This window comes from Nicotiana tabacum, chromosome 23 (assembly GCF_000715075.1).
Source record: "Nicotiana tabacum cultivar K326 chromosome 23, ASM71507v2, whole genome shotgun sequence".
NCBI lineage: Eukaryota > Viridiplantae > Streptophyta > Magnoliopsida > Solanales > Solanaceae > Nicotiana > Nicotiana tabacum.
In genome coordinates this window covers 68,028,579-68,041,920 of record NC_134102.1, presented here as the reverse complement: position 1 = coordinate 68,041,920, position 13,342 = coordinate 68,028,579, and the positions used below count along the sequence as shown (strand labels likewise).

Below are 13,342 nucleotides of genomic sequence, written 5' to 3'. Positions count from 1 at the left end.
TGAACTCTGGATGCAACTCCAAGACTTTTGGGATTGATTGACACCGGCCTCACGTAGAACATTGAGCAATGCAGCTGGAGGCCCGTTGATGAAGAAGACTCCAGAGGAGATAGTCATAATTCTTGACGAGTTATCTGAAGATGCAAATCAATGGCCCTCTGAGAGTGCGAAAAGAAGAAGATCAACTGGTGTTCACCAGGTTGATACTAACAGATCTGTGCAGGTACAACTTGATGTTATGGCTAAAGAAATACAGAACCTTACCTTAGCTACAATACAAAGTGAGCCTCAAGCAGCTTGTGATATATGTGGAAGAGGACATCCTACTCATGAGTGTCAAGCCTCAATTGAGGAAGTAAATGCTGTTGGAAATTATAATGCAATGGGTCAGAGGCACCCCAATTTTTCATGGAGTTCACCTGGGGGTACTGCAAATGTATGGCAACAAAATAACTCTAAACCTCAAGGACAAGGAGATCCAGTCTTTCAAAATCGGCAGAGGCAGCAATTTCAGCCTCAACAACCTATTCAGCCTGGTCTAGAGGATCTAATGAAGGCCTTCATTATCAAGACAGATGAGAGGTTGGACGCTCACGGGGAAGATATCAAAGAATTGGGCACTGGTTTGCGAAACTTGGAGAGACAAGTGGGACAGATTGCAACAATATTATCTGAGAGGGTTCCAGGTAGTCTCCCCGCTGATACAGAAAAGAATCCCAAAGAAACAGTGAATGCTGTAACTCTGAGAAGTGGGCAAGTGTTGAAAGATCATACCCCGATCCAAAAAGAGGTGATACTTAAAAAAGAAAGAGGGGAGCAACTGAAGAATAATGTTGATAAAAAGAAAAAGGGGCCCGATGAAAACTGAGAAGAAAAAGAAGAAGGGAGAAACTTCGAGAAGGGAGGAACGTGATGAGAGTGAGCATATGCCTGCTCTACCTTTCCCTCAAAATCTATGTAGAGAAAAGCTAGACAAGCAGTTTGCGAGATTTCTGGATTTGCTGAAAAAGGTTCATGTAAACTTACCATTTACAGAAGTGCTCTCACAAATGCATGCTTATGCCAAATTTATGAAGGAGATCCTTACAAAGAAGAGGAAGATAGAGGATACCTCAGTGGTCAAGCTCACAAAGCATTGCAGCGTGATATTGTAAAACAAACTCCCATAAAAGTGTTGAGATCCAGAAAGTTTTACTATACCTTGCTCTTTAGGCTCTATAAATTTTGATAAATCTTTATGTGATTCTGATGCCTCAATTAATTTGATGCCTCTATCTATTTACAGGAAACTGGAGAAGGAGATTAGAGAGATAAGGTTGGTGCCAATATCTTTGCAGCTGGCGGACCAAACGACTTTAATACCCGAGGTAATAGTGGAAGATGTGTTAGTTCGGGTGGATAAGTTCATATTTCCTGTGGATTTTATACTGGTGAATATGGAGGAGAATAAGGAGGCCCCCCTCATCTTGGAAAGACCATTCTTAGCGACAGGTAGAGCTATATTGGATATTCACGAGATAAAACTCATGCTTAGAGTAGGTGAGGAGACAGTGACTTTTGATATGAATGTAGCAAAGGGGGCACAAAAAGAAAAACTATCTGCGAGTGTTGAGTGGAAAGTGAAGGGCTCAAAAGAGAAGGTTGCATTGATTGAGAAAGATAAGTGTGGGGCGTACCCCAAGAAGGCTGAGAAGAAGTTGTCTGCCTGGATGTGCGCATTAGTTCGAAGGCGAGGAATGGATCCCGACTTCGACTCAGACCCCGACTAGATGTTCATGGACGTTTCCTTTACCTTATACTTTCTAATTGTGTGTCATGGAACATGTCGCAACTTAAAGTGTGGGGTGGGGGATATTTGTATGTTTGTTTGTATATGTGTTTCTTTTTGTTAGTTGTAGTAGTTAGAGATTGAAAACACCATAAAAATTTTAAAAAAAATTGATTTTTCCCGACGATGGATATCATTCGACGGGTTTCTTGAGGGAATAAAGTCGAAAGAAAAAGACAAAAAGATTTTCTTTTGTTAGGTAGTATAATAATTCCCCTTTGGTTTTTCTCTGTGCCGCGATTCTTTTCCAAGTGTTTTGTTTGAACCGAGTGTAGTTAGTTTATTTTTTTAGGAGTAGGAAACCTTGTGCTATGATTTGAATTGAAGGCAATATCTCATGACTTTATTATACCTTGAGAATAGTGAGTGCTTTAGTTTTGACGCTTAGGCTCAGTTTTTGACTCTTGTATAAGTACCTTACACTGTATGATCTTAACTCTGCTTAACTGTTTTGACTAGAGTGTCTTGATAATCCGATCTTGAGTGAGTTATGTGCCATATGGGTGTGAGGTTTTGTGTTATTATGTGCATTACATTTGATGTCTAGAACTTGCCCCATGTGTTTGCTAAGCGAAATAGTAGCTGTATTCAGTCCTGGAAGTGATATAGCCATTTCTTTGTTGAGCCAGTTATATGCTTTTACCCACCTAATTGTTATGTATCTTAGTTAACCCTTTTGAGCTTGTAATCCTATTTTCTTGGCAACCACATTACAAGTCTCACCCATTTGCTCGAATTGACCACCTATTTGAACCTTGTACCTCTCGTGAGTACTTGAATTTGTTATGAACTTTGCAAAAATTGAAGTATGGGGTGGTTGGTTTGGCTTTTGAGTGGAACTAATGAAATAGGAAAAAGGTGCATTATTTTGAAAAAGTAAAAGCCACTTGAATTGAATAAGAAACGAAAAAGAAAAAAATATTGTATTGTTGTGCAAAATATTATTTGATAGTGGTGACTCTTGATGTAATTGTGCTTAAAGAAGTAAGGAGTTGATGTATATTGATGTGAATGTGGAGTTTTGGTTTGACATAAGTGTGGGGTTTTGAACAATGAAATGTATGTATTAAAGTTCTTAAGGAGGTGTAGTCATTCATATATCTAAATGTATCATACCCGTCCCGCACCCTATATTACAACCAATAAAAGTCCTACTTGATCATTGATTGAATGAGCTCAATTAGTAGAGTAGTACACTACAGGCAAGCCTATGGTACGTTTTTGTGGCATATGAATGTTGTTTCTGAGAGTGAGCGAATTCTTTCTATCTTGAGTTCCTAGTTGTTCTTAAATTTATTGTATGTGGAATTACTCTCTATTATTGTGTGAGGGCACTTGATTCATAAAGGAAAGGTAATGTCGTTGATCTCTATGCTAGAGTAAGTGAGCAGGTTGTGAAAGTTGCGTGGTGCTTTTGAGTCAAATATTGAGGAGAGGATGTTTCAGTAATGTACTTAATATATTTTAAATATTCTTGGTATAATGAGTTTGGAGAGTTGTTTAAAAATGTCGTGTCTATATGAAGTGTAGTTTGATTGCTCGAGGACGAAAAATGGTTTAAGTGCGGGGTGTTGATGGTATGCTATAATTACGTATTTTAGTCGCTTATTGCACTCTAATTCACTGCACTTTACTTGTTTTGAGCTTTAATTGATAGTATTTTGCACTTATTGTATATTTTATGCCTTGTAGGAATGATTCCGAATTATGTAGATGTTGTGGAACTACTTCGAGCTATTTGGAGCTTTGAAGTCTGAGTAAAAGCCCAAAGGATTAAGCCGGGATCGTGTTCGGGGGTCGAGGATCACTTCTGGACGTCAAAAATCAAGGAAGAAGCAACAAATGAAGAAATGCACTAGTGCGACGCACTGGGCAACGAAGCAGTGTATTTTTGTGTCAGGAATTGACAAAGTTCAGAGGCTGGGTTTCTGTGGCCTGACAAGAAAACGCAATAATGCTACGCACCCTGCTACGCACAGTGCAACGCATGAAAAGTAATAAGTTTGCAAGTTTTCCTATTTCGGCTAGGAAAGGGTGATTTCGTTTGGGCCCGACCCTACTTGGTATAAATACATGGAAAACGTTATTTTCTGGACTTTTGACATACTTTAGACCTAAGGAGGCTAAGGAGGAGTTGGAAGAACACAATCACAAGGATTTCATCATTCCTTCCTCACTCAAGACCCGAGTTTGGTTTGAATTTATGTTTTTCTATACTTTAATTATATTTGTGGTGAATTGCTTCATATCTATGGAGTAGTTCTCTTTAGGGTTTGATGGATTTGGTGTATTGATATTTGTTTGTAGATTATAACTCTAGTTTTATGTATTGAAACGTTTTTGGATGATTTAATTGTTGCATCTATATTTACTTGTTCATGTAATCGAGAGAGGCATAACTTGTGATATCTTTGCATTATATTGTTGGTTGAGTTCTTTAATTCTTCTTAGTAATCTAAATAGGCTAGTTGAATCATTGATTAAACCTAGTTAGGAGGATAATCGATAGAGGTTCTCCTAAAGACCAATCCACTACACATTCTTACATATTTTCACGTGCTTAAATTGGTTCATCTTGTGAGGTTAAAACTTAATCGAGAGAAGAGTTTCTACTAAACGTTTGAACTAATAATTGAGTGAATTCGAGAGACTCACTTAAACATTAGAAGTGAATTATCTAGAGTTAGATCCCAAACAATTATCTTGCACCTATCCTATCAACCCCTATTTTCTCCCACTGATAACTTCCTTGCTTAACTTATCGCAATTGTCATTAGTCAATAGTTTTAGATTTTTAGTTAATCTTAGCTAGAAATCGTATAAAACACAATTGTTGATTCTCCTGATTAGCAATCAAGTTAGAAACTACGAAAATATTATTTAACTCAAATCCTTGTGGATACGATATTATACTATACTATCTTTGACTAGCAAGCATAATTTATGTGTGTGTTTCGATCTCGTCACACACCAGATTAGATAGGATCAGAAATGAGGTTATTCGCGACAAGGTGGGTGTAGCCCCTATTGAGGACAAGATGCGGGAAGCGCGACTTAGGTAGTTTGGTCAAGTGAGGAGGAGGAGCACAGACGCCCCGGTGAGGAGGTGTGGGATATTGATATTGGAGGGCCTACGAAAAGGTAGAGGTAGGCCAAAGAAGAGGTGGGGAGAGGTGATTAGGCAAGACATGATGCAGCTTCAGCTGACCGAGGACATGACCCTTGATAGGAAGGTATGGAGGTCAATGATTAGGGTAGTAGAGTAGGTAGTCTAGAGTGTTCATAACAGTAGTATTGACACGTAGTCTCGCTTTCTATTGGTAATAAATTTTTATGACTAACCGTTATTTTTTTTTTATTGTTAATCACCTTACTATCTTGTTATTTTTATTCTGCTTTTATATGGCTTTTTGGTACTATCCCTTCTTGTCTATATTTTTATTAATGTGGTGCTTATACTTTCCTGAGCCGAGGGTCTATTGGAAACAACCTCTCTATCCTCACAAGGTAGGGGTAAGGTCTGCGTACACACTACCCTCCCCAGACCCCACGGTGTGGGATAATACTGTGTATGTTGTTGTTGTGATATTTTGTATGTCGTTTCTATACCCGAGATACAAAATATATACAATTTGTTTATGTCTTTCGAGTTTCAATTTGAAATTCCAACCAAAACCAAATTCTCAATCAAAATTGAGATATAAACTTCAAATGACATTCTCAATCATTTGCAATAACACCCAGTCCAAATAAATAACAATTTAATCAAACCCAATTTTCGAATTAAAAGCTCCGAACCTTTTTAATAATTGTCAATGAAGTTTTTTTTCAAATTTTTATACTAATGCAGGGATACAATAGTTTTTGCCTGCTTTTGAAGCTTTGGGAGGGGCGAGGTAGGGATAAGACACTGAATTGCCATAGATAGACAAATTATACGTGATCCAAATTGTCGATGGCCACAACTCTTTGTGGTACTAACTTAGACACTGTTTTGTTCTTTTGTTAATTTCTCTGTTTATGAAAAAAAAAACACTCTTTCAATTCAACATGAAAGGGTAAAAGGCAGAGAATATCAAAGTAAGAAAAAATTGGGGAAAGAACAGAAAAGAGACGGAGACAGAGAAAGCGCATGTATAACTGATATTCCCTATTCAATTTCTAATATAAAGTGATACTCATTAATACTAATTTGTATATAATTGGTAAATTGTATATCAATTTGTAATTAAGTTAAAACTCAAACAGTGAGAGTAAATAAGTTTCTAATATAGTATATATATATAGGTAAAAATCTCTTATTTGAATACATATGCGGCCTCTTAATCTTGTGCGAAGTTTTTATTTAGACATCTAAACAAATCTTATGACCTACTCCATCTGTTTCAATTTAGATGAGGTAATTTGACTCAGCACGAAGTTTAAGAAAAAAAAGACTTTTAAAATTTGTGGTCTTAAAAACTTAAGGGGTAAAAGCTATGTGGGGCCATGATATTTATGTGGTTATAAAATCTTTTCATTAAGGGTAAAATAAAAAGTTTAAAGTTAAATTATTTTCAAATTTAGGGCGTAAATATCAGTTGTCATGACATGGCTAACAAAACCAATTAAAAAAAGAAACAAGTTAGAAAAAGTAAAACTCAAGATCTAAAAGAAAAGAGAGAGAAGGTGACCGGAAAAAACGATTCAGGCGAAGGATCTATAACATCCGACTAGGAATATCAGTCTTCAGATATTTTTTTAATTTCCTAGATGCTATTAAATTAGTGCAGTGATTCAACCATGTGAATATTTTACTCTGAAATGAAATCGGACTTCCATTGAACTATTTCAAACAACGCCACATCTGATTTCTTCGGCGGAAAAATGTCACCGACAAATTGTTCAGAAACTTTAAAACAAGTCTAATTAAGTTGTAGCATTATAAACTTTTCTTGGCTTTAAATTCTAAAAAGACACTTCTTCGAGGATGGTCGGATTTATTCGAACAAAAAGAGCGTTTGAATCTAAGGCTGAAAAGCATGACAGACAATGGCTCAAAAATTGGCAGAACTAGTTTAGTAGGAATTCACAGTAAAAATGGCTAAAGAGTTGAGTTTGAGGTAGGGAGAAATTGAATATATGGCAAAGATAGATCGAAAGGATGGGAGGAGGAAGTAGAACCAACATTGCAAGAAAATTAATTTTTCCGGCAAAAATATAACACGAGCAATTTCACCCGCAAAAATATTGTGTAACGCACCAATGTCAGTGAATGGCATCTGATAGGCACACTTGTGAACGAATTCAGGTGTTTAATTTTAACTATGCTTCATAGAAGTGTTTCAATGAAAATCCAAACTTAAGCGATGGCATTGGATGAAATTCAAAAATAGCTAGATTTACAAGTGGTAATTGAAAAATAGCCACAGTTTCAAAAGTAATCGAAATTTAGCCACTTTTCATGTAAAGATAAATCTGAACGAAAACATTGTGCAAAATTCGGAAAAAATATTCTAGCATAATATGCTAGAAGTTCATACACAAGTGCTCCAATCTCAAGTATATTATGCTGGAACTTTCCGTGTGCTGGAGTTCCAGCATAATATGATGGAAGTTCATACACAGGTGCACCAATCTCTAGTATATTAGGCTAGAACTTTCCATGTTGCAGCAAAATACTGGCTATTTTTCAATCACCAGTCCGAAAACTGACTAGCCCGTGCTATTTTTACGATGGCATTATGTATTCAACCTTTTTACTCCACATCCTATTCCTCATAAAATAAAACATAAGTTCCTGCATAACTCATGCAGGTATTATTTATGAGGAAAAGCAAAATAGTAACCAAATATTGGAGTTAATAATGAATGATCATATGCAGAGATTATATCTCTTCCAAAACCAACCAAACAACACCTAAATATTTTAGAATCTTCTACTCACTCTTGACGACTGAATAAAGTATACTTCGGAAGGCGAAGACTACATCAACATAAAGCACTAGTATTTTGTAAAGGAAAAACAGTAAAACATAGTTTGAGACATTTTCAAGTCCATCGCACTGTACCACGTACATACACAGACAGCTAACGTACAAAACTCATAAATTTTAAGTTGCGCAGCTCTGACCTGAACAAGATACCTACAATGCAACCATAAAAAATAAGTTAGAAAAAATATCTTGAAAGGAAATTTCCTATAATAAAAAGATTTTATACCTGTAGCAAGCACAGCAAATAGTAGTGAAAACTTTGATAAGAAAAAGTATGATATCAAATAAGTCATATTGCGATCTCTCCTTATTCAAGGGCATTATATGCATGTTTCAAAATTTTCACAATGATATTTCACGAACTTAGAAAAAACAGACTTTACATTTTTATGCTGTGTGTGTTGGGGGTTGGAGGGGGGTTCAAGTACTAGAGAGAAGTTCAATGCAAAAAGTTTTCTTTTCTTTTCTTTTTCCTACAGTTGCAAAACACATCTATTTCTTTTTTCCACAAGTTCACTGCAACTTCAGAACACAAAGTAACCAATATATCAACTACTGCAAGTACACGAACCATACCAAACCCAGCCAAAAGCCAGAAAACAAAGACCAGGGGCGGAAGCTATGTTGGCCCAAGGGGACCACCCTTGACCGAAAGTTTATACTACATATAAGGTAAAATACTGCTTGTTATTGATTAAAAATAAACTTTGAACACCCTTGCATAGCCCACTAGCAAAGGGTGTTCAAATTATTGAATTTTTTGTCTTCGCCACTGACAAAGACATCTTAACTGCTGAAGATAACCAAGAAATGCTAAATTGCAGGTTTGCAAAGAATTTTTTTCAAATGCATGCACTTCAAAATTGTTTCATATATAACTTCATGAAGAAAGGGAAGAAACACCGTAACATCAAGTTTATTCTCAAAATAAACAGCCAAAAATGATAATTGAAAAGAGCATCTCACCATTAGTTCTCCATTGAAGAATTGCATTGTCCATGCATGGTATTTGACCGAATATTCTTCAACCTTTAACACTATGTTAAAAAAAGCATCACCACGTCAAAACTCATAAAATCTGGCAGGAAAAACAAACAGGGTGGAAGGCAATTTTATTTTTTTTTCCGCTCCAAACATTTCCTCCAAATTTGCCTTTTTCTGCTTTCTATAGGAAGTCAGAACTATAATCAAAGCCTTTGTTACACGTATACCCAAAATAAAAGCACCCACTCAAGTTTATTGTTAGATATTTTAAAAAATATATATATAAAGGAAAATCTGAAGACTAAAGCCTGAAAATACTGTGTCCCTGAAGACAAAAGGGATAAAGCAATTACCCAAAGTGTATCTTCCACTCAAGTTTACTATTAGGAGTTCGTCAACCAAATCCAAACATGCAATTGCAAACTAAATTTAAACTGCCAAATTTGTAACTTCAACATGAAACACTTGCAGGGCAACAAAAAATTAACAGTTCTAACACATCTAGGCTACAACAGATAATTGTTATTCCCTTGAGGAAAACAACTAGGGGAAACTGCTTTGTTTTATTTTTATGAGCATAGTGTTAGAACATCTTAATTGTCATGTTTTAATGTGTGATATCTAATATATCATACCATTCCACTGGAACATTGGATTCTATCAAACTATATGCATCATATACATTCAAATGTTTACATCAAAATGCTAATAAAGTGACACATCTGTGCTTTTAACCTTCAAGATTTATATTTTTTTTATGGTGAAAATATTTTATTAGCTCCTTATAGACAGCACCAAGTGGTTGCAAACTACGTATAGCGTAAAAGATAATATTGGCATACCAGACGAATTCGAAGCTATTTTTCCTTTCATTCTATCTGTCCACTTAATGTTGCATTTTCATTTTGACTTTATGGCCTGTCTACTTTATTATCTACGGCTGGACGAGACGTAAGAAAGTCAACTAACATGTCAATGCCATATTCCATCTTGCACCAAAAAGCTAAATAGATACAAAAGATTGTATTTTTCATTTCGTACAACGATAGTTTTGTCTCCAAATCCACCCAGTGAGAGCAAGATGGAACTACGCACACCTCTACCCGTCGATGTCGATTTTGCTTCCTGACTAGATAACTAAAGCTTCTTTCAAAGAGACCACCATTTTGGTATCCAAATTGTGGAACATCTCCCTTAATCGGGTAACTTAAATCGGATAACTTATAGCCTGTTTGGGCGTGCTTCTTTTGGGTAAAAAGAAGCTTTTTTTGGGCCAAATGTACTTTTTTCCAAGGTTAAAGATGTTTTGCCAAAAGTGCTTTTGAGTAGACATAGAAGCATATTTCAGAAAAGCAAAATAAAGTAGTTTCTTCCCAAAAGCACTTTGAAAAGTACTTTTGAGGAAATTAACTTAAAAATACTTTTTAATAGTTTGGTCAAATACTAATTACTGCTCAAAAGTGCTTTTTCAATTGATTAGCCAAACACAAACAGTTCTTCGTTAAAACTCCTCATCAAAAGTACTTTTTTTAAGAAAGAAATTACAAATACCAAAAGTACTTTTTCTAAAAGCACCTTTCAAAATAAGCTAATATTAGAAGCGCAACCAAACAGACTATTAATGAGATTGCAAAAACAAATAATTTGCCTCATCCAACTCCCTTTCCGCACATGTTGCATCTGTTGCACATAGGAAAACATGTTTTCTAGCGTTGAATAGGGTGACAACACATACATTGTATACTATTATTCAAAGAAAGCTATCTCAAGTGTATCCTGACTTTTTAAAAGTCATCTTCAAATGTCAATCTTTAAAACAATCATCATAGATAAGAGACCCAATTTATTAACTTCATTCACAAGACATTGATTCTAATATTTAGAGTTGAAACAGATTCAAAAACTAATAAGACTTAACCAATTTATTTAATTGCCTTTTATCCGCATTGGAAAATGCTAATGTAATTATATAAAAGGGGTAAGGAATAAAAGACAGAGTGCACTCACATTGCCATCCCATCAAGAGGAGTGAAATCAGGATCAACAGATAAAAGTGCCGCATAACTCCACGGATGCATCTAAAGAGTATGCGCGTTTGGAGACAACAAGGGAAGCCACTCCCAATATTCCATCAGCTAACGGAGCAATCATCATTACGGACATTGTAAAGTAGCAAATAACCCATACCAGACGAGTAACATACAACCTTCGTCTCACCTTCCTCTTGCACGAGGGCGCTAGTACAACCAGTAAGAAAAGCAAAATCCTGGACATTCAATGCCAACAGCTCCCAGCTTTGGGTTTTAATGTCGTAAGCTTCACCGCAGTACCTCCCTTCATCCTCCCGGCCTTCATATGGAAACGTGTTGCCCCACAGAACATAGATCCTATCACCCTCAGCAAAGACACAAGCTTCGTGCCGGTGAAGCTTCTTGAAATAAGATACGGTGAGGTTTTATGGCAGAAGTAAGGTTAATGATTCCACCAGCCCAGTAGATGTAATCACCCACAACAGTCCATCCTCCAGCATTTTCGAAATCAATTCGGGCAACCGGAAAAAGTTGATGCGGCAAGGACATTACTAAATTAATACAATACCACAAATCCTCCCTACCAGCAACACCATGGACACATATCAAATATTGCTCATACGTCTGTTGCGTTGCCATTGAGATAGAAAGAAAATAGAAAAATAACACCACATAATCGAAATTGACAATTCTTTAGGCTTATATTAGGTTTGGCAAAGATAGCCCCAAATAATTGTCATTATATAGCCAAATCTTAAAAAACTACTCTTTTATATTCTCTCTAAAAAAAACTACACGCTCATTTTGGCTCCCCACCCCTTTTCTCTCCTTGTATTTCTTCTTCTATCTCTCTCATAATTTAGCAAAAATTCTTAGAAATTATGCAAAAAAATCAATGGGATGAAAAGATAAGGTTGGTGTCACATCAGAGAAAATCATAAGCAAAAACTAGGAGAGAAAAAATATATTTCAACTTTATTTTTCTTCTCTCTTCTTTTTTTTGTTGGATTGAATGAGTGGGTGTGATTGAAATTAGTTGAAAAAACTTAAATGAGGCTATATACAAAATTTGAGCAACATTAGCAAAAACTAAGAGAGAAAAAATATATTTCAACTTTGTTTTTCTTCTCTCTTCCTTTTTTTGTTTGGATTGAATGAGTGGGTAAAATTGAAATTGGTTGAAAATGCCTAAACAAGGCTATATACAAAAATTGAGCAAGATTAGAAGTGATTTAGACTGATTTTAGGTAAAAAAAAATCAGACCTAAAAATCCAACTGCGACATGTGTATATCACGTTGTATATCGTGTACATCAGTGTATATCACACACAAAAGTTTTTGAGGACGCCTGTGTATATCATTTTGTATATCGTGTATACAACATAATTTTTTTATGGACGTCCATATATATCACATTGTATATCGTATATATAACACAAATTTTCATGGATATACACAGAGACACATAATATACATGATATATCACTTATGTACATAGAGATATACACGGGTTACAATAGGGGATATACAAGTGGAGTCGTCTTGAACTTGAGTTTTAAATCTGAAATATGTAATACAAAGAAGGAAAATAAAAATTTTAATTAATATTTTTGATATACACATTATTATTATGTTACACACTGTGATATACAAATAATATAATTATTAATTATTGATCAAAAATGGAATTGTTTTTGGATATAGCTTGTTTAAGCAAGTTATAAAATATAAAAACAATAAATTTAATTACGGGAGTAAATAATATTTTGGTATACAAAGAAAATTAATTTTTGATATACACAAAGAAGAAAAATAAACTTATGATATCTATTTTGGTATACACATGTCTGATGTGCTATACACTGTGATATACAAATAATACAATATTTTTATTGTGATATACATTGATATAAAGGCAGCAATAACTATACGTATAATTTTATATTATCGATATACAAAGAATAATATTATTTATATACAAAGAATGAAAATAAAATTTTAATATACATGTTGATATAGACAAAGAAGAAAAAAAAGTTGTGATATGCATATTATTATTGTGATATATATATTTACTGGCTATTTGATGCCAATATCTATAACTAGGACTGTTTTCTGCCAATTATATGAGTATGTTGTTATACCATGCCAAAACCCCAAGAAAATACTCTCAATGTGGCTCCTGTGGCTGTTACGTCTAGGGCTTTGGAATTTGAGGCCCGCTCTTTAGGTTTAGGGTTTTCGAATGTTCTATTGTTCTAGGATTTTTCACGGGGTCCAAACTCGGCCCGTGATTTAATACGATTGGATAAATATATTTGGAGCACAAGGCTTTTTAGCCCAGTCCAAACAAGCTTGGTTGAAGCTGAGATGGGCTGTCCCATGAGCCTAATGTAATATATATGAATAAAAATATTAAAATTAAAAAAATAAGAAACTATTATAAATATATTATATTATGGATACTCATTTAGTACTCTGTTGTAAATAAGCTTCCTCAAGAAGTTTATCCATATGAGACTCT

The 13,342-nt window shown here is 35.1% G+C and overlaps 1 long non-coding RNA gene across 1 annotated transcript; it reads right to left on the bottom strand.

Moving 5' to 3' along the window:
* Positions 1–7,741: 7,741 nt before the first annotated feature.
* On the bottom strand, positions 7,742–11,725 carry LOC142177574 (uncharacterized). Its single transcript, XR_012706117.1, has 3 exons — positions 10,795–11,725; positions 8,770–8,840; positions 7,742–7,953 (listed from the first exon to the last, which is right to left on the bottom strand). It is a non-coding gene; the product is annotated as an uncharacterized LOC142177574 (long non-coding RNA).
* Positions 11,726–13,342: the final 1,617 nt, after the last annotated feature.